Source organism: Urocampus carinirostris, chromosome 1 (genome assembly GCF_059441175.1).
Source record: "Urocampus carinirostris isolate Australia breed hairy pipefish chromosome 1, RoL_Ucar_1.0, whole genome shotgun sequence".
Classification (NCBI taxonomy): Eukaryota; Metazoa; Chordata; class Actinopteri; order Syngnathiformes; family Syngnathidae; genus Urocampus; species Urocampus carinirostris.
Window position 1 is genome coordinate 68,429,956 of NC_142349.1, and position 22,863 is coordinate 68,452,818.

General features: G+C 40.0%; 1 protein-coding gene and 1 pseudogene across 21 annotated transcripts in view; one reads left to right on the forward strand and one right to left on the reverse strand.

The window, feature by feature from the left end:
* Positions 1-774: 774 nt before the first annotated feature.
* On the reverse strand, positions 775-934 carry LOC148376643 (U2 spliceosomal RNA; annotated as a pseudogene).
* Positions 935-5,145: 4,211 nt separating this feature from the next.
* The window catches only part of LOC148376644 (band 4.1-like protein 3), a 57,043-nt gene continuing 39,325 nt past the window's right edge, over positions 5,146-22,863 (forward strand). For all 21 annotated transcript variants that reach the window (XM_088349636.1, XM_088349474.1, XM_088349553.1 and 18 more), the window contains exon 1: positions 5,146-5,276. The gene's annotated coding sequence lies outside the window, so the exon portion shown is untranslated. The remainder of the gene's footprint in view (positions 5,277-22,863) is intronic.

The window sequence follows — 22,863 nt, forward strand, 5'->3', positions numbered from 1 at the left end:
CAATGACATCCAGTGGTCAAGTATTACACACTGTCCCTTTGAAAAGAAAAATAAGATAAAATACTATCAGGATAAATAGGCAAAAACATTTACAAGTTTAATAATGGTGCAAGTTTAATAATGGTGCAATGAGAAAATGAGTCATCATGGAAAGATTTTGGCAGGAGAACGGAGCTTGGATTGGGGATCAATACAGGAAACAGAATCGGGATACAGGTAGCCGGGACCGGAGAACGAAGCTTGGATCAGTGATCGATACAGGAAACTGAATCAGGCAGGAACCTGGGTTAGCCCGGGTACAGGAGAACAGAGCTTGGACTGGGGATCGATACAGAAAACAGGTCAGGAGCCAGAGTCAAAAGTGCTTGCCTTGCATGCGCTGAGATTTCCTGACGGACTGACAAAGCGTAAACGAGAATGACGTGCTTAAATAGGAGAGGGACTAATAAGGGGAACGAGTGGCAGCTGGGGCTGAAAGAGTGACCGCAGGTGAGGGCAATTGTCAAATCATGACTAAACGTAAGTTGAAATCACAGTGGATTTTGCTTTTATATTTATTTATTTATTGACACACACATACAAACGCAATATTAGTCTTGGGGGGGGGGGGGGGGGGGGGGGGGGTTATGGGTTATTGATCTATCTTCGTTATTCATTATCCATTATCCGTTATCGGTCAGTTCATAATACGCTACAAAGCCTAGGAGCCGGGACACTTACTCTCAGCCAAAAGGCCAAGCTAAGGTCCTAGCCCTAAAGCCTTGCCGCGATCATTGCGAATGCACCGTTCCCGGTGGTACTGCAATACCGGGCCGATGCGTGGAGTGGACAGAGCAAGCTCATATTCCATCTCCGAAATGCAAAAATCAAAGAGGCCAAGCTAAGGACCTAGCATCAAATGGCCAAGCAAGGCCAAGAAGGCCAAGCTAAGGACCTAGCATAAGGTACGCAGTTCAAAAACCACAACCGGCCAACACGACCAGAAATATCTAGTCTGGATTCTTGAGTTGACTTTCCATTTAAACTGTATTTAAAGGGAACATCACTAACATCAAGGAACACTGTGCCCCCTCTGTCGTGATGCAGCAAGGGAGGTCTTTATTTCACTTGCTTTATGATGCGTGCCACAATTAACATGGCCACGACTTAAGAGTCACTCATTAAGCCACATCTTTGTTGCAGTTTGCAGAATATGCGCGCTAAACTGCTCATGTGGTCGACATGAGTATGTGCTGGCACGCGGCTCGCCAGCAATTACATGAAATGAAAGTCAAAGGTTTGACCCACTTGGGTCCGGTTTCCTGCGGGAGGCCAAACGGCACAAAAACACCCCGGGGGGAACAACCTCCATAGAAAGTGTCTTTGATTGAAACCTATAGTCTTTATTGTCATTGATATCAATGTTCTGATACATTGTATACTGAGGATAAGCAGTGCAGATGATGGAAAATAATATTGAAAATCTGCAAAATTGTCTGCTAGTAGAAAAAAAAATATTTCTTTGCATTGGCTATTATCTTTCTAGATAGATAGATGGATAAATAGATGGATAGATGTCTAGATAGATAAATAGATTGATGTCTGGATAGATGGATAGATGTCTAGATAGATAGATAGAAGTCTAGATAGATAGATGGATAGATGTCTAGATGGATAGAGGGATAGATAGATAGACCACTAGATAGAAAGATAGATAGATAGATGGATAGATATCTAGATAAATAGATAGATATATGTCTAGATAGATAGTTGTCTAGATAGATAGATAGATATATGTCTAGATAGATAGTTGTCTAGATAGATAGATAGATAGATAGATAGATAGATAGATAGATAGATAGATAGATAGATAGATAGATAGATAGATAGATAGATAGATGTCTAGATAGATGTCTAGATAAATAGATAGATAGATGGATGTCAAGATAGATAGATGTCTAGATATATGTCTAGTTATATAGGTGTCTAGAATGATAAATGTCTAGATAGATGTCTAGATAGATAAGCTAGATAGATAGATAGATGTCTAGATAGATAGTTGTCTAGATAGATAGATGTCTAGATAGAGTCTAGATAGATAGATGTGTAGATAGATAAATGTCTAGATAGATAGATGTCTAGATAGATGTCTAGATAGATAGATAAATAGATAGATGTCTAGATAGATAGATGTCTAGATAGATATATAGATGTCTAGATAGATAGATGTCTAGATAAATAGATAGATAGATAGCTAGATAGATAGACAAATAGATAGATAGATAGATGTCTAGATATATGTCTAGATAGATAGTTGTCTAGATTGATAGATGTCTAGATAGATGTCTAGATAGAGTCCAGATAGATAGATGTCTAGATAGATAGATGTCTAGATAGATAGTTGTCTAGATAGATAGATGTCTAGATAGATGTCTAGATAGAGTCTAGATAGATAGATGTCTAAATAGATAAATGTCTAGATAGATAGATGTCTAGATTGATAGATGTCTAGATAGATGTCTAGATAGAGTCCAGATAGATAGATGTCTAGATAGATAGATGTCTAGATAGATAGATGTCTAGATAGATAGATGTCCCGTTAGATAAATGTCTAGATAGATAGATGTCTAGATAGATAAAAAGATAGATGTCTAGATAGATAGATAGAAGTTTAGATAGATTGATAAATAGATAGATAGATATATAGATAGATAGATACCATACATAAATACCTTAGATATCAGAGATACCCTGGATAGATAGATAGATAGATATTTAAATAGATAGATGTCTAGATGGATAGATGTCTAGAGAGATAGATAGAATTCTAGATGTCTAGACGTCTTTTCAAATACTGTATGTTGTACTCAATATAAGGTTTGTACCTAAAATCCATTATCTTTTTTTCTCCCATCCTCACCAGTGTAAAAATAAGTCAAGTCAATTCAAGTCATGTTTTTTTTGTACAGCCCTTAATCACAAAGAGTCTCAAAGGGCTGCACAGATCAAAGACTATTGCAAACTACAGACTTTTACGACACCATCCCCTCATCTAAAACCTACATGAGGGCAAATAATACACAGATATTGTCAACATAAAATATAGGTTATTCATATGCTATAGAAGAGAAGTGTGTTTTAAGCCTAGATTTAAACATTTCCACTGAAGTTACAGATCGAATCTCAAGGGGAAGAGCATTCCACAGCACCGGCACTTGCAGATTTCTTCTTGGTTCTTGGGATCGCTAGTAGACCAGCATTTTCAGAGCGAAGGCTCCGGACCGGAACATAGGGGGAAATTAAATCTGAAAGATATGAGGGAGCAAGTCCATGCATAATTTTGTATACTACCAACAGATGCTTAAAATATTAAGCTAACAGGGAGCCAATGCAGGTTAGCTAAAATCGTGGTCATGTGAAGCTTTTGTAGAGTATCGTATGGACACACTCTCATTCCTTCCGAATTCATATTGCACGACAAAAGCATAATGCCTGTGCCTAATGGTAATGGAGGCACTCCAGTCGAGAGCGGCACGGCGGTTATAAAGCTCACTGCTTGACACCTCCGGGGACGCGTCCGTGATTGATGGCCGCTTTCAGTCTGGCCGAGCCGTGTGCTTGCGGTTGACTTACTTTTTCCAGCATTGACTCAATAAACCCAGAACGTAATTTGTTTCTTCTTCTCTGGGTGATCTACAAATGACTTTTTTTGTATGTTGAATTTGATTTTTGGGGGGATGACATATAAGGAAATTAGAGTCGAATAAACGCTATTGGTATGATAGTTTACATTTGGCTGCAGTAGTTTTTGGGGCTTTACTAATTCAATGCCATGTACATTTCGATCTGCAACCTCAGTGGAAGTGTTTAAATCTAGGGTTAAAACCCACTTCTACTCTATAGCATATGGATAACCTATATTTTATGTTGATGATGTTTATATATTGTTTATTATTGCAACATCCATGTTGGCCTGATCATCATGGAAGGGGGATTACCTCATGTGCGGTCCCTTCACAAGGTTTCTTCATATTTGTTGAGGTTTTTGAGTTTTTCCTTGCCCTCGTGTAGGTTTTAGATCAGAGGATGAGTGTCATAATAGTCTATAGTTTGCAATAGTCCAAGTTCTGTGCAGCCCTTTGAGACTGTCCCTTCTCAAGGTTTCTTCATTTTTGTTGAGGTTTTTGCGTTTTTCCTTGCCCTCATATGGATTTAAGATCAGGGGACGGTGTCATAATAGTCTGTGGTTTGCAATAGTCTGTGGTCTGTGCAGCCCTTTGAGACTTCTTGTGATTAAAGGCCAAACAAAAAAACTTGACTTTACAATGTAAGAAACATTTTCTTTATGTTGAGGATTTTGAGTTTTTCCTTGCCCTCATGTAGGTTTTTGATCAGGGGATAGTGTCATAATAGTCTGTAGTTTCCAGTAGCCTGTGGTCTGTGCAGCCCTTTGAGACTGTCCCTTCTCAAGGTTTATTCAATTTTGTTGAGGTTTTTGAGTTTTTACTTGCCCTCATGTAGGTTTTAGATCAGGGGATGGTGTCACAATAGTCTGTAGTTTGCAATGGTTTGTGGACTGTGAGGGCCTTTGAGACTGCATGTGATTAAGGGCCAACATGTCTTTACAAGGTTTCTTCACTTTCCTCATGTTGAGGTTTTGAGTTTTTCCTTGCCCTCATGTAGGTTTTAGATCAGGGGATGGTGTCATAATAGTCTGCAGTTTGCAACAGTCTGTGGTCTCTGCAGCCCTTTGAGACTGTCCCTTCTCAAGGTTTCTTCATTTTTCTTAAGGTTTTTGAGTTTTTCCTTGCCCTCATGTGGGTTTAAAATCAGGGGACGGTGTCATAATAGTTTGCAATAGTCTGTGGTCTGTGTAGCCCTTTGAGACTTCTTGTGATTACAGATTTTCTTGTATGTCGTACATGTCTTAAAATGCATAATAAACGTGCAGGTTGACAGGTATGACAATATAACATGTTAAACTACATAAATAAAAAGATTATTTTGTATTTTGTAAGGGAAAATACGACAGTTTGTAAGAGCATGGAGCCCTGGAGCTCGACAGGTATGGAATTCAGTATCCTGCTTTGAAAAGCGACTTGATGACGTCACGCGCCTCCTCCCGAACCGTGCTTTGACGCATCTTCCCGTGAATTCCCCGTGCGCGCGCGCGCATGCGCATTTCCCACAATTCTCTTCGACGGAGCGGTGGGCGGCGGGCGAACTTACCCGGGTAGAGCGGCAGCGCTGTCGGGGAGAAGGAGCAGCGAAACCGGCGTGGAGTGGAACGTCTCCCGGTAAAAACAACTATTTATTGTCACTTTTTTGACTCGTTCGGTCACGGTAAACGGTCGGAGGGGGAAGCGAGGTATTCGTCGCCGCGTCACAGGCGGTCTTTAACGCACGTCGGCGACTCGCAGTGATGTTTATAAAAGCGTTCCAATCAAGCCTTTATACTTTGAAGCTATATCTCAACGTTAGCATAACATGCTAAAGTTGACGTGCGGCTAGCTCTAAGATTTCAAAGGTGAGCTAGCTTGTTTGTTGTGTCAAGACGAAAGGAGAACGGGGGCGAAAAGAACTCCGAAGTGGGACTTGGAATGAATAGCGAGGGGGAGTTGGAATTTCTCAGGTAATCGGCGGGACGTTTCGTCGGGCTGTTTTGGATCTGCAGTGCGGGTAGGCGTGGTCAGTCTGAGGGTGACACTTTAGCATCCTTGCATCCTTCCAGTTGCAGGCACACTGGGCTTTTGTTTGACATTGTGAGGCTTTTTTTTGTCTATGAATATGCTTGATCAGTGGATGTCTGTGTAGATGAGTTACTGCTCTCATGTCGTGGACACTTTTCACGTTTTTGGTCATCGGTTCTTCAGGTTGAATCCTTGCACAGAGGTATAGATAAATAGATGTCTAGATAGATGTCTAGATAGAGCCTAGATAGATAGATGTCGAGATAGATAGATGTCTGGATAGATGTCTGGATAGATGTCTGGATAGATGTCTAGATAGATAGATGTCTAGATAGATATATAGATGTCTAGATAGATATATAGATGTCTAGATAAATAGATGTCCAGATGTCTAGATAAATAGATAGATAGATAGATGTCAAGATAGATAGATAAATAGATAGATATATGTCTAGATATATAGGTGTCTAGATTGATAGATGTCTAGATAGATTCATCCCCGCAGGGAAATTCACATTTCAAGCAGCATCTCTGCACTGAGAACAATACAATAATAAGGCAAAAAGAATACAATATACAAATATCCAATGTGACGTGCTAATACCCACTGTAGTGTGTTATATAGAGTAGATAGTGCTACACACAATACATATTGCAATAAAATTCGGTAATATGCAATGTAGGGGATGTGGTTTAATGCGGGCCTTTACTCTGCCCGGGTGAAGTTAAAGAGCCTCATGGCATGAGGAAGAAAAGATCTCTTCAGTCTGTCCGTGGTACAAGACAGTGACAGCAGTCTGTTGCTGAAGCTGCTCTTCTGTCTGGATATAATGCTGTGTAGTGGATGTGATGAATTGTCCATGATTGACCGCAGCTTTTTCAGTGACCGTCTCTCAGCTACTGTTGTCAGGCTGTCCAGCTCTGTGCCCACAACAGAGCTTGCTTTCCTCGCCAGTTTATTGAGACGAGAGGCGTCTTTCTTCATGACGCTGCCTCCCCAACACTCCGCCGCATAGAAGAGGGCGCTTGCCACAACTGTCTCATAGAATATTTTCAGGAGCTTTTTGCAGATGTTGAAGGAGGCCAGCCTTCTGAGGAAGTAAAGTCGGCTTTGACCTTTCCTACATAGAGCTTCTGTGTTAGCAGTCCAGTCCAGTTTGTTGTCCAGCTGTACACCCAGGTATTTGTATGTCAACTTTCATGGGGTTCCATTAGCAACCAATGGCCATTTGTATTTGTATTTATTTATCTATTCAGCCAGTATAGACCATAAACATGATATATACCAGAAATCATTTGACTCGCAAATCTCTCGACGTGACGCGTCGCCTTCGATCGGCGCCGGGTTTTAGACCCAACTGCTGTGTTGGGAGTCATTAGGTGACCAAACCCCCCAATTCCAACCCTTAATACCGAGCGCCAAGCAGGGAGGCAAATGAGTGCCAATGTTGTCAGTAAGAGGCTTGAACCAGCGACCTCCCAGTCTCTGAGCGGGCGCCCTACCATCTAGAATACTGAGCTGGTAGCCTAGATGGTAGGGCTACATATGACGAGAATTGGGTCTATCTATCTATCTATCTGCCTATTTGCCTATCTATCTGCCTATCTATCGATCTACCTATCTACCATGGTCATATCCCTCAAGAGGGGTGACCAACAGCAAGACAAACACATACAATAACAAAGAAAATAAAAAAGGGGTAAAAATAGCAAGAAACACACATTTTTGGACGATGGCCAACCTAAATGCCCAAACACCCAAAGAATTAGGCACCACGGCACCTAAGTTGGTCATGCTTTCGTCCCTCCCGATGAAACGGGACACAAGAAAGCGGCCATGTCACTTGAGTCAGGGTGACACAACACACTCTTTTGTTCAAGAGCAGGGACCGACAGCTTTCACTGGTTTACCCCGGCCGCATCATACGGGTGCCCTGCCCATCCCTTAGAACGCTTCCAAACATCCCACTATCCTTTTACAACACCTCTCCACTCAGTCCTATTACCAACAAGAGCTCTGGCTTCCTCTAGATTTAGACCTCTTTCCTGCAGTGCACTCGTAACACCATCCATCCACATCAATCGCGGCCTTCTTCTTGGTCTCCTTCCATTTACATCTGCTCTGTAGATCCTCTTCAACATTCGCTCCCCATCCATCCTCTCCATGTGTCCAAACCAACCAAGTACTATCTATCTACCTTGGTCGTATCCCTCGAAAGGGGTGACCGACAGCAAGACAAACACATATATAAAAGCAAAGAAAAGAAAAAAAGGAAAAAATAGCAAAAAAACACACACATTTTTGGACCATGGCCAACCCAAATGCCCAAACACCCAAACAAGTTAAGCACCTCGGCACCCAAGTTGGTCATACTTTCATCCCTCCAGATGAAACGAGACACATATGATAATAAATGATCTCTATTTAATAAATGACCTTTCACTTACGCTAACGTTCTGCCAATGTGTAGTTTGAAAATGTCATGCGGGATCCGTTAGTGTTGCATGTCGTTGGAGTGTGCACGTCAAGTGTCAATGCTTGTGTCGATGTTGCATGTGTGATGTGTATAAGGCCGTTTCATTAGTGCCTAAGTACCGTCTATGCACCCAATGGCCATGGAGTTCCATTCGGGTCAAAATTCTGCAGATGTGTAGTTTGACAATGTCTTCTGGCTTCCGTTGGTGTTGTGCATCGTTGTTATGTGGATAGGTCAAATGCCGTTGCCCGCGTCGATGTTAACTTTTGTTGTATGTGTTTTGTGACATGTACGTGAACAACAACGCGTAACGTGCACACATACAACAAAAGTTAACATGGACATGAGCATTCACACTTGACATAAGCACACACCAATGACACTTAACTCTAACGGACATTGCAGGACATCCTTAAACTCAGGGTTGGGTAGGGTTACTTTAACTGAATTACTTTCAATTACTTTTGGATTACTCCAATACCAAATATGCTAATAAAAGACAAAAGAAACTAAATATGAATACAATGATGACTCACAACACGTGGTAAGCTTTCTCTCCTGGCTTTGATCTCTTTGATCTCCGGTAAAACTAACATAAATGCGATAGAAACAAAATGAAAATAAATCCATAATTTTATTCATATTTAGTTTCTTTTGTCTTTTATTAGCATATTTGGTATTGGAGTAATCCAAAAGTAATTGAAAGTAATCAAGTTAAAGTAACCCTACCCAACCCTGCTTAAACTAAATTTGGGCACTAATGGAACATTATTTTATACATAGACAGACCTTTGGCACTGATCAGACTCCTTTAACTTTTAAGTAGTTTTGCTATGATCAACAGGCCAATTTCTACTTCTGGATTAAAAAAAACTGCTCACCTGCAGTTTTTAAGGGACCTGTAGGGTCTGTCAGAAGGCAGCAGGTCAACGAGGTGGTGGCTGGGGTGGGGACCTTAATAATGTTGCCTCCGGTAGCGCAAGCTGGTAATGTCCTCCGGACTGGGCAGAGTGCAGCTGATGTATTTTTGGGTTGTGTTGATGACTTTCTGTAAGGTTCTCCTTTCTGCAGGACTGAACTCGGCATGCCACGCCATGATGCCGTATGCCAGTATATTCTCCACTGTGGCGCTTGTGTTTTGCAGAGTGTTGTAATCTAGGGATCAGGTTGTTGGCAGTGTTTCTCGATGTTGCATGGCCCGTCAGGCATTTTTTTGTGACTTTGGCAGAGTGCAGATTATCCATGTTGGGAATTTCTATCAGTCGATTGCACTCGTGAATGGACTCAGCAGCACGAAATCCTGATTGGAGCATCTCCACTTTCAGGTGGTCTGATTTCTAAGCTTTCCAAAATATGAGCACTGTTTTTTTCTCCAGAGAGTTGTAAATCTAAATTGAGTCAGTTTCTCTAAAAATCGTAGTCAGTGTATTGGTTTAAATCATTTGTAGTCATTCTTGGATGGGTTTGAAACGAAGTTTGTTCGATAAAAGATGGGTACAACTATTTTCTCCCAAATTTCCTCTGTTTTAATGCCAATACAATGAATTCCACCAGGGTTTCCTCCAGAAAACCTTCTAAACCTGGTTGTCGAAGATAGGAAAGACTGCGTGTGTAATTGGACCAGGGCAACAATTGGTACACAGGAAGTGGGGTGGAGGTTGGTGGTTGTCAGATGAACAACGGCATGCTGGATCATATTTTCCCTCATAAAAATATATTTAAATGTGTTTTTTTTTAGAGGTAGATATTGCTTTCTCGGACAAATACAGAAATTGTAGCCAGCAAATTGGTGTCCTGGTGTTTTTTTAAACACATGTTGAACATCTGTTTTGTTTATGAAACATGAAAAAATTAGCAAAAATGGTGGACCAAGCACTGATGTAAGATGGGTATATGAGTTCAATTTTAAAACTTAACGCATTTATTTTCTGAAGAGTCAATAAGGAGCTGCGATTACATTTTCAATGCCATTCAAGTCAAATTCATCGAAAGTCGAAGCTAATTAATAGAGCATTCTAGATAGATAGATAGATAGATAGATAGATACTTTATTCATCCCTGCAGGGAAATTCACACAAAAAAAAATTTCTCTTCTGTGTTGGGATAGAATTATTTTAAAATATAAAAATAGCAATACTGGTGATCATACCATAGTTGAAACAAAATCCAGATCAGAATGTAGTCTTACAACACAGAGGTGTATGCATAAAGCGTATTAACTGTTGTTGCAATTTCCGTTTTAATGCAAGCATGTTCAAAACATAAGACCAACGAAAGATTGGTGAGGCGTCCGGAAGGTCCTTTTGCTGATTCGCTGGTATTTTTATGGTATTTTGTCACTTGATGCGCATGCAAGAATGTGTGTGTGTGGAATGGGGGGAGTGCGGCCCGTTGGATGACCTTGTACTTTCCATATGTGAAATACTGCTCGTGCATGGATTGAAAGGGAGACTGAGACTCCTGGCAGAACACGCTAAGGACAAAAACAGATCTCGGATTGTTTGGATATCTGAAATTGTTAAAGCTGGTACGACCACACCATGCCAAGCGGCATGACGTGGGAGTGAAGCCCAGGAATTTTTTACGCTTGTTCTCTTGGAGAAGAAACAGACTCAATTACAAATCCAATTCTGACTAGGAAATGTAATTTTTGACTCCAGTGCTAACCTAGAAGCATGAGGCATAAGTGTGCTTCCCAAGAAATAATTCTTACAGACATCAATTTACCAAATTGTAACCATTTGTGACTCATTGTAAAAAGGAAGTGGATTGACATTATTATGAACCACATGTACTACAGAAATTTGTCCATTCTCATCAATGGCTCAGCAGAGTTAATCATTCCGACTTTTCTTTTGTACCAAATGTTGGATCTACTGTTAACAGTTGAGACGAGTTCAATAATTTTAAGTTTAGTGTGTTTCACACTACTTGGTGTCGCTCCTTTTTTGTTAAGGATCAAGTTGCAAGCATCAGGGGTGCCTGGTTCTGGTTTGGGTTGCACCACTAGGGTCATAGGGGCACCATTTTCTGTGGTGTGTCTTGGGAAAGTAATGTTTTATTATTCAATGAATCTGTCAAATAATTTGTCTATTACCGATGAATCAATTAAATAAAACATGTTTTATTTATATCCTTGCATTTTAAAAGGACATTATTTAAAATCAATAGAAGTGTAATTAAAAATTAACATAAAACAAAGCATAACCTAATGACCCATTGATTTAGACTTGTATGTCAGGTAAAATACTTTATTCTGATACTAAACAAGTATACTTGGTCCTTTGTCTTTATGGGCCAATAGAAATTGGCTAAAATTTAACTTTTTAGGAAGGAAAAATCAGAGGATTTTGAGGATTTTATATTTTAAAACAATTATTCCAAAAGATTGTTGCAGATTAATTTGAATATGAATTAGTTGTAAATTAATTGATTTGTTGTTGTACTACAGGCAGCATGGCAGCGCAGTGGTTAGCACGTGTTCGGCACAGTTCTGAGGTCATGAAATTGAACCTTCCTGTGTGGGGTTTGCATGTTTTCCCCATGCTTGCGTGGGGTTCCTCCGGGCACTCCGGTTTCCTCCCACATTACAAAAACATGCATGTCAGGTTAATTGGCCGGTCCAAATTGTCCCTAGGTGTGAATGAGCGAGTGAGTTGTCTGTCTCTGTGTGTCCTGCGACTGGCTGGCAACCGGTTCAACCCCTGCCCACTGCTCGAAGATGGCTGGGATGGGCTCCAGCACCACCGCGACCCTACTGAGGATAAGCGATGCAGAAAATGGATGGATGGATGTTGTTGTACTATGACATAAATAACTGTTGACAGCTGGTGGCTGTTAATGATCAATTTAAAGGTACATGAGCAAAACCAGGCACTAAAGTCAAAACTTTTGTAACCAAACCATGTGACCATTTTTTAATCGGTATGTGCTCATCAACATAACAACGACATAAAAAACAGTTCCTTTATATTCCTGCAAAACTCAATGCATGATCAAAAAATGTCGAAATACTTCAAAAACTCAACGCAAAGTTTTAAATGATGATTGTGTGATAATCCCACAATTAGAGACAATAAAAGCAGCCCTCCTGTTGGCAATTCAGGCCACTCAAAAGCACTTTAGGGATCTGGGAGCTCTTAATCCAAAAGTCCAGACCCAGCAACATGGTTTCCTGTTTCAGCGGCTGGGATTGTGTACGGCAGCTGCCAGACCCTGGCGGCTTGCTTCCCGTACGGTTGGAGTGACGTGTCAGGAAAACGGCGTGGATGTCATTCGAGAGAGCCTCCAGGGTTTTTGCAGTGTGGGGGGAGTGCAGTCCCAGCTGTGTTGTACTATGTCCGGCTAATGGTACGCGGTGCAGATGGCCACCCCTTGTCTCGTGTGTTATATGTATGCTGATCTCAAATGGAGCTTTCAAAATGAGATTTGCAATTTATCCGCCAGCACTGAAGCGCTCAGTGACACGGGTGTGATACAGCCCATACGCTGTATATGAACATGCGCTGTGCTGTTTGGACTTGACTTTCCTCTTGATGCCTTTGATCGCCATCTCTGGGATTATTTTGGCTACTGGAGAAGGGATAATTGTTCCCCAAGGATGCTTTGTTTTTGCAGGGTAGACACGTGTTAATGCTTGCGCTTCGATTTGCAGACAAAACTTGGCTGTTCTAGATTTAATGAGGGCGAGTACTCACAGACAATGATAATCAGTTAACTTATTTATTTATTTTAAAACATACATACAGGGTTGGGTAGGGTTACTTTAACATGATTACTTTCAATTACTTTTGGATTACTCCAATACCAAAAATGCTAGTAAAAGACAAAATAAACTAAATATGAATAAAATTATTACTTACAACTCGTGGTAAGCTTTCACTCCTGGCTTTGATCTCTTTGATCTCCGGCAAAACCAACATAAAATGCGACAGAAACAAAATGAAAATAAATCCAAACAGCTTGCCAACATCATTTTTGCCGTTTTATGTATTCCGTTACTCCCCAAGCCTGCACAAAATTTAGTCATTTTATTCATATTCAGTTTCTTTTGTCTTTTATTAGCATATTTGGTATTGGAGTCATCCAAAAGTAATTGAAAGTAATCAAGTTAAAGTAACCCTACCCAACCCTGCATACATATAACCCAAATGCAGTGATATTTAAATTAGGCCAGGGCTATATGAAAAAAATGTTATCGCAATAAAAACATTCTTACTAGGCGATATCAATAATTTCACATCTTTTTTAAAGTCTAATTTATTCCCCAGAGTGAAAGTTGACAAACCAGATGCTGCTTTAACCCATCTTTAATGTCAGAACAAATACAGATGGTGACAAACTGCTTCGCAGAATTTTACAAACCTGAGAAGCATTAAACAAAATAAAAAATGAACAAAATTAGGTAATTAAAACAAAAAGAAACATTGCATGTAACCCCCCCTAAATGAAATGACCATAAATACACAAACACTTTTTAAATTACACTCAGCAACATGTTCAAGTCTTTGGTGCATGAAGTCTTTAGGTGTCTGACAATGTAAGCAAAGTAGACATAAGAAAATGTTCAGTTTAAGAAATGTTACTAATAAACAAAACAACCATTGCTTTGAATGTCACAGGCCAGAAAAGTCAGTTTGTCCACAGCATCAGGCTTTAATGCTGCTCTGCCACTTGTTTTATTTTTTTATCTTATTATTATCAGACTCTTTAGTCACCAAAATACCTCTTAACAGCTGAAAATGAGATGCCTCTTCTGTTTACGACTCTTTTAGCATGCTTAGTGCGTATGCTGGATGTTATCCTCTGTCTCTTTATTGCTCAAGTTTAGCGTGTTCACTCTTTGAGACTCTCAATTTTGGCAAAAATTACATGATGACAATCATCGTTATCGTTTTATTACCCAGGGCTATTTTAAAGAAAACTACAAACCTACTGTATTTGGCGTACTGTAAGCTGTTTCTGTTTACAAGTTGCACCAGCCATAGAATACTAAAGAATGAAAAAAATTATGAGTCACACTTGGGTATGAGTCGCATCTCATCTCATCTCATTAGCTGCACCGCTTATCCTCAGTAGGGTCGCGGGGGTGCTGGAGCCCATCCCAGCAATCATCGGGCAGTGGGCAGGGGACACCCTGAACTGGTTGCCAGCCAATCGCAGGGTATGAGTCGCATTTTAGTTAAAAATGTATTTGGTAAGATCCAACACCAAGAATAGACTTGTCATTTAAAATTTAAATGAAGAACCATTTGAAAATCAAAACAAAAACAAGGCAGCACTAGGCTAAACTATATGCTCAGGTTACACGGCACAACTGAAAATGTGCCTTGTATTTTATTCTGATACCTGGGGCGGCATTGGCTCAGGAGGTAGAGTGCTCGTCTTGGGATCAACAGGTCGCAGGTTTGATTCCCGGCTCCTCTGTGCTATATATAGAGGTGTTCATGGGCAAGACACCGAATCCCTAATGCCCCCGATAGCAGGTAGTTACCTAGCATGGCTGACGCTGATACCGGTTAGTTAATTAGTGTGTAAAAGTGTGAAACACATTGTAGAGCGCTTTGGGAGGTCTACATTGACTTGAAAAGCGCTATATAAATGCATTTACATTACATTTAAATTTATAATACATTACATTACAAAACAATGTCAATCCAATGTCAATGTCAATCTAGAATTCAATGAAATCTTTGTCCTCTGCATCACATCAATGACTTCCATGACAAACTCCTTGATTACCATTTTCTGATGCATATTCCACTACTTGCAGCTTGTAATCGCCAGAAAATGATTTTGTTTTTGGTCCCATTGTTGTTAAGATCTTCTCTATTGTTTTTAAATGTTAAAAATTTTAACACTTGCCCATAGCGCCCTCCTGCAGTTTGATTTGAAAATAACTTGTGAAATGTTGTCGATAATGTTAACAATTCGTTAATGTTAATGATTTATCTCATTCGCCGCCCCAGAGTACAATCTGACTGTGAAAAAAAGATCCCTTGTTCGAAAAATCCAATATACAGAAAATTTGTGATTATCTGGCTCGGCTGGCGATCCCTCAAAATGCTGATTACGCTATTTTTTGGGGCTGTTGAATAAAGCAATTTCTAAAAGTGCTCTGTGAAAGCTTCGTCGCTGTCGAGTTTTGGTGTTAGTGAATTGGATCGCCTTCCTCTATTTATACTATCATAAAACGGTTGCTGAATGCATCTTTCTTTGACGCATAATGCCTGTAGTAGTCCGCACACAAGATGACTTGTTTGCTTTGTTGTGTTGCCCATGTGAGTAGCGCCTGTCACCAAGTGACTGAACTATTCTTCCTCCCATTTCTGTCTTGCCGAGATGCCCTTTTCACCCTATTAGTTCCTGGAAGGCAAAGGTTAGCTGTGCTGTCATTTGGAGTACGTGACTTGATCTAAAACTGATATACTATATCCGTGGTAAATGTTTTGAAGCCTTTCTTTGAAGACTTGCTTCTGGCTATTTTTAAAAACAACCCCATGAGCTTTGTAGAGCAATTTCAGAATTGCTGTCAATGAGGGCTGCTTGGTTTTTGAAATAGACCTAATAGTGATTTTTTTTGGACCTGTATTGCAGTGTTTCCTCTAAGCTGTGCGCGTGCGCAATTGCACACTGCTCGCACATTGTCAGCGCACAAGAAAATCTAGCCAGCGCACAAAAATGAGGGCTCAAAATTACTAATTAAGAAGCGACTTAAGTCAAAGTTACAGTGCATGAAAGTAAAAATACACTGGTTCCCCTGACGTTGTGTCCAAAATGCGGTATTTTGAAGTCGAGTCGAAGTGGAACGAAGTTGAGTAAAGTTAGTAGAGTTTGTCGGGGAACTGGCTTCTTCGGCCCGGCTCACTAAAAGGAACCGGCCCTTTTGGTTGTTTTTGCTTCTTTAATCCCAACATGACCAAATATTATGTAAAATTATGCACAAAATGACTTAAATGAAGGGGGGAATAGAACAAAAAATAAAAAAATACCAAAATGAAAAAGTAGTGAAAAGCTCAGAAAAAAAGAAACAAAAGTAAGAGAAAAAAATTAGGGAAAAATTTAGAAAAAAGCCAGAAAAAAAGAAGAGAGAAAGAAATGTAGGAAAAAGTAAATAGAGAACAAAAAAAAAAAAGTAACAGCTCGGAAAAAATTAACACAATGAGATTTTTTTTTAAAGGAAAGAAAAGTGAAAAAAAACATAGAAAAAAGAAGAAAAAGTTTGTGTAGCATTCAAATAATTTCCAATGATATCAAGTGAATCTTGTTGCCAACATTGTACTTCCACTAAAAAATGTGATTAAGTGCAGTTCTGTATCTTACAACCAACTAAATAAGCCCCCAAAAATGTTAATATTATGCGACAAAATATATCAGGAAATAAAAAGAAATGCATATCTTGTAAAAGAATTTTAAGAACAAACAACGTTTGTAGGCCGTACAACCTTTGCAATAGTACATGAGTCAATTCATTCAAAAGAGAAAAATAATTTTGCATTGCCGGAAAAATGTAACTTGATAATTAATTATCTTGCCACACTTGGGATTATGGTTGCTCACTGTTGTTTCAAGCGCAGCTCACCGACTTTGTGTGAACGCTGAGACCCGTAAGGAAAATTAGAGGGAACATTGCTGTATTGCAATCTAAAAGAAAAGCACATTTTCTGTAATTGTTTTGTTTTTGGGAAGAACATACACATAGCGACATGCAAACTTACCTTGAGATGACGTCCTTAGAGACTAAAGTTTACGACTGTAACAAACTAACAACTAGAGATCTACGAAAAAAACAACTGCAGTTGAATAAATGGTCATCATACAAAAGTACAACGAAATTGGAGGGCTTCTCCTTTCAGTGCAAGAAAGCGATTTAGCTACACGGTAGCGACGGCTAACTTCTGCCAGGTCTTTGTGATGTTTAAAATACAAAAGTTCCAAATGTAGCGGTTATCCACAAGTAGTAGCTCCAGAGTCATGTGTTTCATGGGGAATGGATCGGGCGTCGGTGACTAGCCATGTTCGGCAGTGGTGGGTTAAGAGTTTTTAGCCTAGCTGTTAGCTTTTCCTTCTGAAACTGCCTCAGTCAATTCCTGGACGCGCTATAAATCCAGAGAGCACCCGTTGGTGACCAGCATTTCTTTCCTCAGAGTTTGACTTAATTTCTCAATCCTTTATTGTAACAAGTCGCTAAAGTTACGAGCTGTCCTGTTTTTTTCTGATGGCCACTCGTTGCGCTCGGCTATTTGAGCGCTTACACCAGCCTATCAAAGCAGCGCACACGTTTTGCAAACTGGGCCTCAAAGCTCGCCTTTGTAACATTTTCATTTGACTCGCAGGGTCTTGTGAAAAACACTGCTGTGCCGTGAAAACAGCTGCCGTTGCTTCACTGTTTCACAGCTTTTGTTTCCAGTGAGATTTTCGTACTCGTTGATATTATAATCTTTGAAAACGGCACATTCTCTTGGCAAATTAGGCAGACAATGTTGTTCCGGATTTTGGTGAAAAATACTCCAATTTCGACTTGTCCTGGAAGCGGTGGCTCTCAGTCAATTTTCCTTTGTTTATTTACAGTCGCCATGTTTGGAAATGGGGTGAGCTAAAATTCTCAAAGAAAGCCAAGGGCAAGATGGCCAAAGCATCTGGTGAAATTGTTATTTATTTATTTTTACATATTAGTTTTAGACTGTGGTCAACATTACTTTTGGGCCACTTACTATTAATTTAATGACAGAGGCCGCGGGCCAGTAAACATTTGACCGCGGACCGTAACTGCGTCCCGGGCGGGACTTTCCACATGCCTGCCTTAGTAGTTTGTTGCATAGACAGACAGGATTGACAACCACGATTCCTTTCAGATGTGAAGGGTTCATTCGTCTTGGTTCTTTTGACATTTATCTACATGAGCAAACTACTGTACTATATTATGTCTACATTTTCAAAGTAACAATCTGGTCAGTGTTGGAAATTACTAGTCTTTGTTGGGCCAAGTTTAGTCTCTTAATTAGATGAGAAAGGATATTCCTTACATTGTGCCGAAGAAGTGATTTTGTTGATTTGTTAATTATCCCATTGTAAAATTAACGAATATCTCAATACTGTATACCGCATTTTACCGACTATAAGGCACACCCCCCTAAAACAGTTTTTTTGTCATATATTTTCCAAACATAAGGCGCACCGAACTATAAGGTGCTACAGTGGGAACGTCAACAAAACAGCCAGGTAGTTCAGCAAACGTATTAACCCCTTAACATTCTGACGGCTCGCAAAGAAGCAAATACGTGTCTCACGTACAAACACGGTGTCTGTACGATGTCACAAATCACTCAAATGCGTCATTCCACATATCATGAGGAAGGTTAAACTCTTGGGATTCAAGAAATGCCAAACATTTCCTAGTTCCTCTTTTCTTTTTCGCTGACAACTGTGTGGACAGCAAAGTAAGAATTTCATCGTGCAGGGAAACGTGGTTCTTCACTGTGCATATGACAATAAACACTTTAAATTGAATTTAAAAATAGACTCATCACAGAAACATGATGATCGGTCTTACACTGGGAAAATGTAAAGCCAGGGTAGCTCACCATCCTCTTCCATCCATTAGTGTTGTAAATCCAACCGTGTAAAACATTCACACACTCCAAAACACGCAATAATGCCAACAAATAAAAGAAAAAAACCGCTGAAAAGCCTCTGCATCGATAGACATTGCTTGTTGCTAGCTGTCTGTTTATCCCCATAATTTCTACAAATATAGACTAGTAAAAAATGTTTTCTCCATGCCGTAGAGCAACCTAACATGTGATTCACATTCATCTTTTTCAGCCAATTGCAGGCTTTTTTTTGCCCCGCTTTAGCCTATGCGAGCCTGTAAATTCTAAAAAGGACCCTCCTCCTTTACCTCAGAATAACTTTAGCCAATAGTGACGAATAGTGACCGCAACAATGCCGACAAATAAAAGACAATATCCGCAGAGAAGCATCTGCATCGATGGACGTTGCTTGTTGCTAGCTGTCTGTTTAGCCCCATAATTCCTGTTTGCAAATAAGAACTACAGTTGTAAAAAATGTTTTCTCCGGGCTGTAGCGCAATTAAACGTGTATTCGCATATTTTTCGGCCAATTGCAGGCTTCATTTTGCCCCGGTCTATATATCCCAGCATACACCGCGGATGACTTCTCCTACGGGTGAAAATCTAGTCAGTGGCTGCTTGCCTTAGTTGCGACTCAATATTGATCCATATATAAGGCGCACGGTATTATAAGGCGCATGGTCAGCTTTTGAAAAAAAAAAAAAGCCTTTTAGGTGCGCCTTATAGTCGTGAAAATATGGTAGTTATAATTGTATTGAAATGACAGCAATATATTTACCTATATATATATATATATATATAACTTTACCTATTTCTGTACTTTAAAACATATTTCAAATGCATACGTTTATTGCCAAAACATGTTTGCAAATATAATGGGATTTCAAAAGAAATTGTGTTGGTCAACACTTTCCTGATTCAAATAAACCTTCCTAGTAAACTAGGTCAGAAGGTGCTGGAACTGCAAAAAAAACAATTAAATTAGCCTTCTTACCAAATTCTGGTTTTAATCATCTGACCATAACAATGACATTTTTTTTTCATCTGACCATAACAATGGCAATTTTTTATTTGTTTTGTTGTTGTTTTACATTTTTATCAATGTCCACACATTTGAATAAAATAATCAAATATAAAAATAGAAAGAAAACTTAGGTAAACAGACCATTTTATACCAGCTCTGCTGTGTGGCACTCGCCCCCCAATGTCAACAAGCTCTGATGTAGTGAATCCATGCTGTACACATGTTCTTTTTTTATGTCTGTATAGAAAATGGTATACCTGCCCAATTGCATGACATTACCCAACACCCAACAGCAATATTTGTTAGCTTGTATCATAACAAAGTTTATTTTATCCGGATGTCCCAGATTATTTTGCAGTGTGAAACTGCTATTGCCATTGAATTGCCTTTACATGCACACACAGCCAGGCTCAATGCACTATGGTGCAGATTCTAAGACCTGACATGTGAAAGCCACACGACTAAAGCATCAAAACAGATGGTAATGTCGTTGGTTTAAAAAGCAGTCGTGGGCCCCGCTTTTTGTTTCGCCCCTTTGAAGCTAATACTTTGAATTTTGTGGCAAAACATTTCTGGGGGGAACACCTCTGACCACAATGCTTCCTGTGTCGAGCCGGTGTCCCCGGCATTCTCCCTTCGATGAAATAAACAGCCCTATAAATAGAGGCAAAAGGAGGAGAAGGCTGGCTGCAGAATTGTAAGCGTTCACCGCTAGCAACCACGCGGCAACAGGCACCCGCAAATCTTGCACAGATGCACACATGCTCTCTGATCTTTCTAGCACAACCCGCAGATCTAAGAGCAGCGTGGCCCCAGAGCACCAAATACTAACTGTCATCGTTGTCTGGCAAAACATGTAGGTAAATGTTTCCCCTTATTAGCCCAGATTACTACCGGTGGGACATAATGCCTTGGTTTTCATTTATCATACGACCATCAGATCCCCAGATAGCTTTGTGAGTGTCCTCACACATGAGATTTTGTGCAATAGAAGGTAGCAAGAAAGCTTCTAGTGCAAGACGTGATCATTATACCGTATGTTTACGTGTGTAACGCACACTCGTGTATAACGTGCACTCCTACTTTTTTTTCATTGCGCAAAACTGTGAAAATATATACCTTGTTTCTTATTAAGGGATTTTTCTCATCTCATCAGCTGCACCGCTTATCCTCAGTAGGGTTGCGGGGGTGCTGGAGCCCATCCCAGTAATCATCGGGCAGTGGGCAGGGGACACCCTGAACTGGTTGCCAGCCAATCGCAGGGCACACAGGGACAGACAACTCGCTCGCTCATTCACACCTAGGGACAATTTGGACCGGCCAATCCACCTGAAATGCATGTCTTTGGAATGTGGGAGGAAACCGGAGTGCCCGGAGGAAACCCACGTAAGCACGGGGAGAACAGACAAACTCCGCACAGGAAGTCCGGTAGCTGGATTTGAACCCACACAGGAGGTTCCCAAGACCTTAGAACTGTGCCGCACACGTGCTAACCACTGTGCCCTAGGGGATTTTTGTTGTTTCTAAATGTTATTGCACTTCTTTTTATTGCACTATTATTACAATGCACTAATATTTTTATTGCACTATAATATTACCTTGGGCGAGTTTCTAAGCACTAATTTGTAATTATTTTTTGCCTGTCAGTCTTTTTTTTTTTTTTCATTTTAACATCTCTTTTACTTACTTACCCTGGGTTGTCATGTTTAATATTGTTGCATACATATTTCACAACGTTGATATCAATGACAATAAACAATCAACTTAATTCAATTTATTAAAAATTAGTATCAATTTTTTTTCACTTTTTCTAAACTCAAACTAATTATTGTAACCAAAAAATATTGAACAAGCGCACTCATTATTAAAATAATTAATTGACACTGCAAACTATGAACACAATACTCACAAATTTTAAAATGTAATTATTTAATCTTCTTAAAAATCCAATTAATCATCAGATACACCAAAGAGTTGTTTCCCTCGTTGTCCTTTTTTGCGTTTTTTTTTAGTTCTTTCAGGGCTACTTGTTTTTCTCTCATTCTCTAACGTTTTTCCCTTGTAATGTGAGTAAAAATATTGTGTTAATAAGGTAAAACATCATGCCTTTTTGTATGTTATCTGTGTCATTAGTGGTTAGGATCTGGCACTCTCACTGCCGCGACCCGGGTTCGATTCCCTTTGCATACAATATTTGTTGATTGTGGTCAGCGATATTTCTCGACAACCATTGCACAAAAACTATAATGGAAAAACCTTGTGTATAACGCTCACCCAAACATGAAGTCATTTTTTAGGTAAAATTTGCGTTGTACATGACTAAATACTTTAATTAATTTCTGACTTTCAAATGACACATGATGAAATAGTATTTGGAAACAAATAACACAATAATGTACATTTATGTACATTTATTTTTAATCATAACACGCCAAAATATTCTACGATTACATGGAACCGATCACAGAATGCACCACAATTTTTGATTAAGTTTTCATTTTTTTCCCAAAGCCTGCCAACTCGAAGTGTTTGATCATTTCTTTCATCGAGCCCTCAGGGATGGAAACAAATGGACCACTTAAACCCACATAATCATTAGATAGCTGTCTCAAACAAACAATACCCATCCATCCATCCATCATCTGCACCGCTTATCCTCAGTAGGGTCACGGGGGTGCTGGAGCCCATCCCGGCTATCTTGGGGCAGTGGGCAAGGGACACCCTGAACTGGTTGCCAGACAGTCGCAGGGCACACAGGGAGAGACAATTCGCTCGCTCATTCACACCTAGGGACAATTTGGACAGGCCAATAATCTGACATGCATGTTTTTGGGAATGTGGGAGGAAACCGGAGTGCCCGGAGGAAACCCACGCAAGCATGGGGAGAACATGCAAACTCCACACAGTGAGGTTCGATCTCGGGAACAAACAATGAATCGGCTCCTCCGTGTTATATGTTGAAGTGTCCTTGGGCAAGACACTGAATTCCTAATGCCCCCAATAAGCAGGTTGGCGCCTTGCATGGCTGCATGGCCGCTACTGCTGTGTGAATGTGTGTGAATGGGTAAGTGTGAGGCACATTGAAAAGCGCTTTTGGAGGT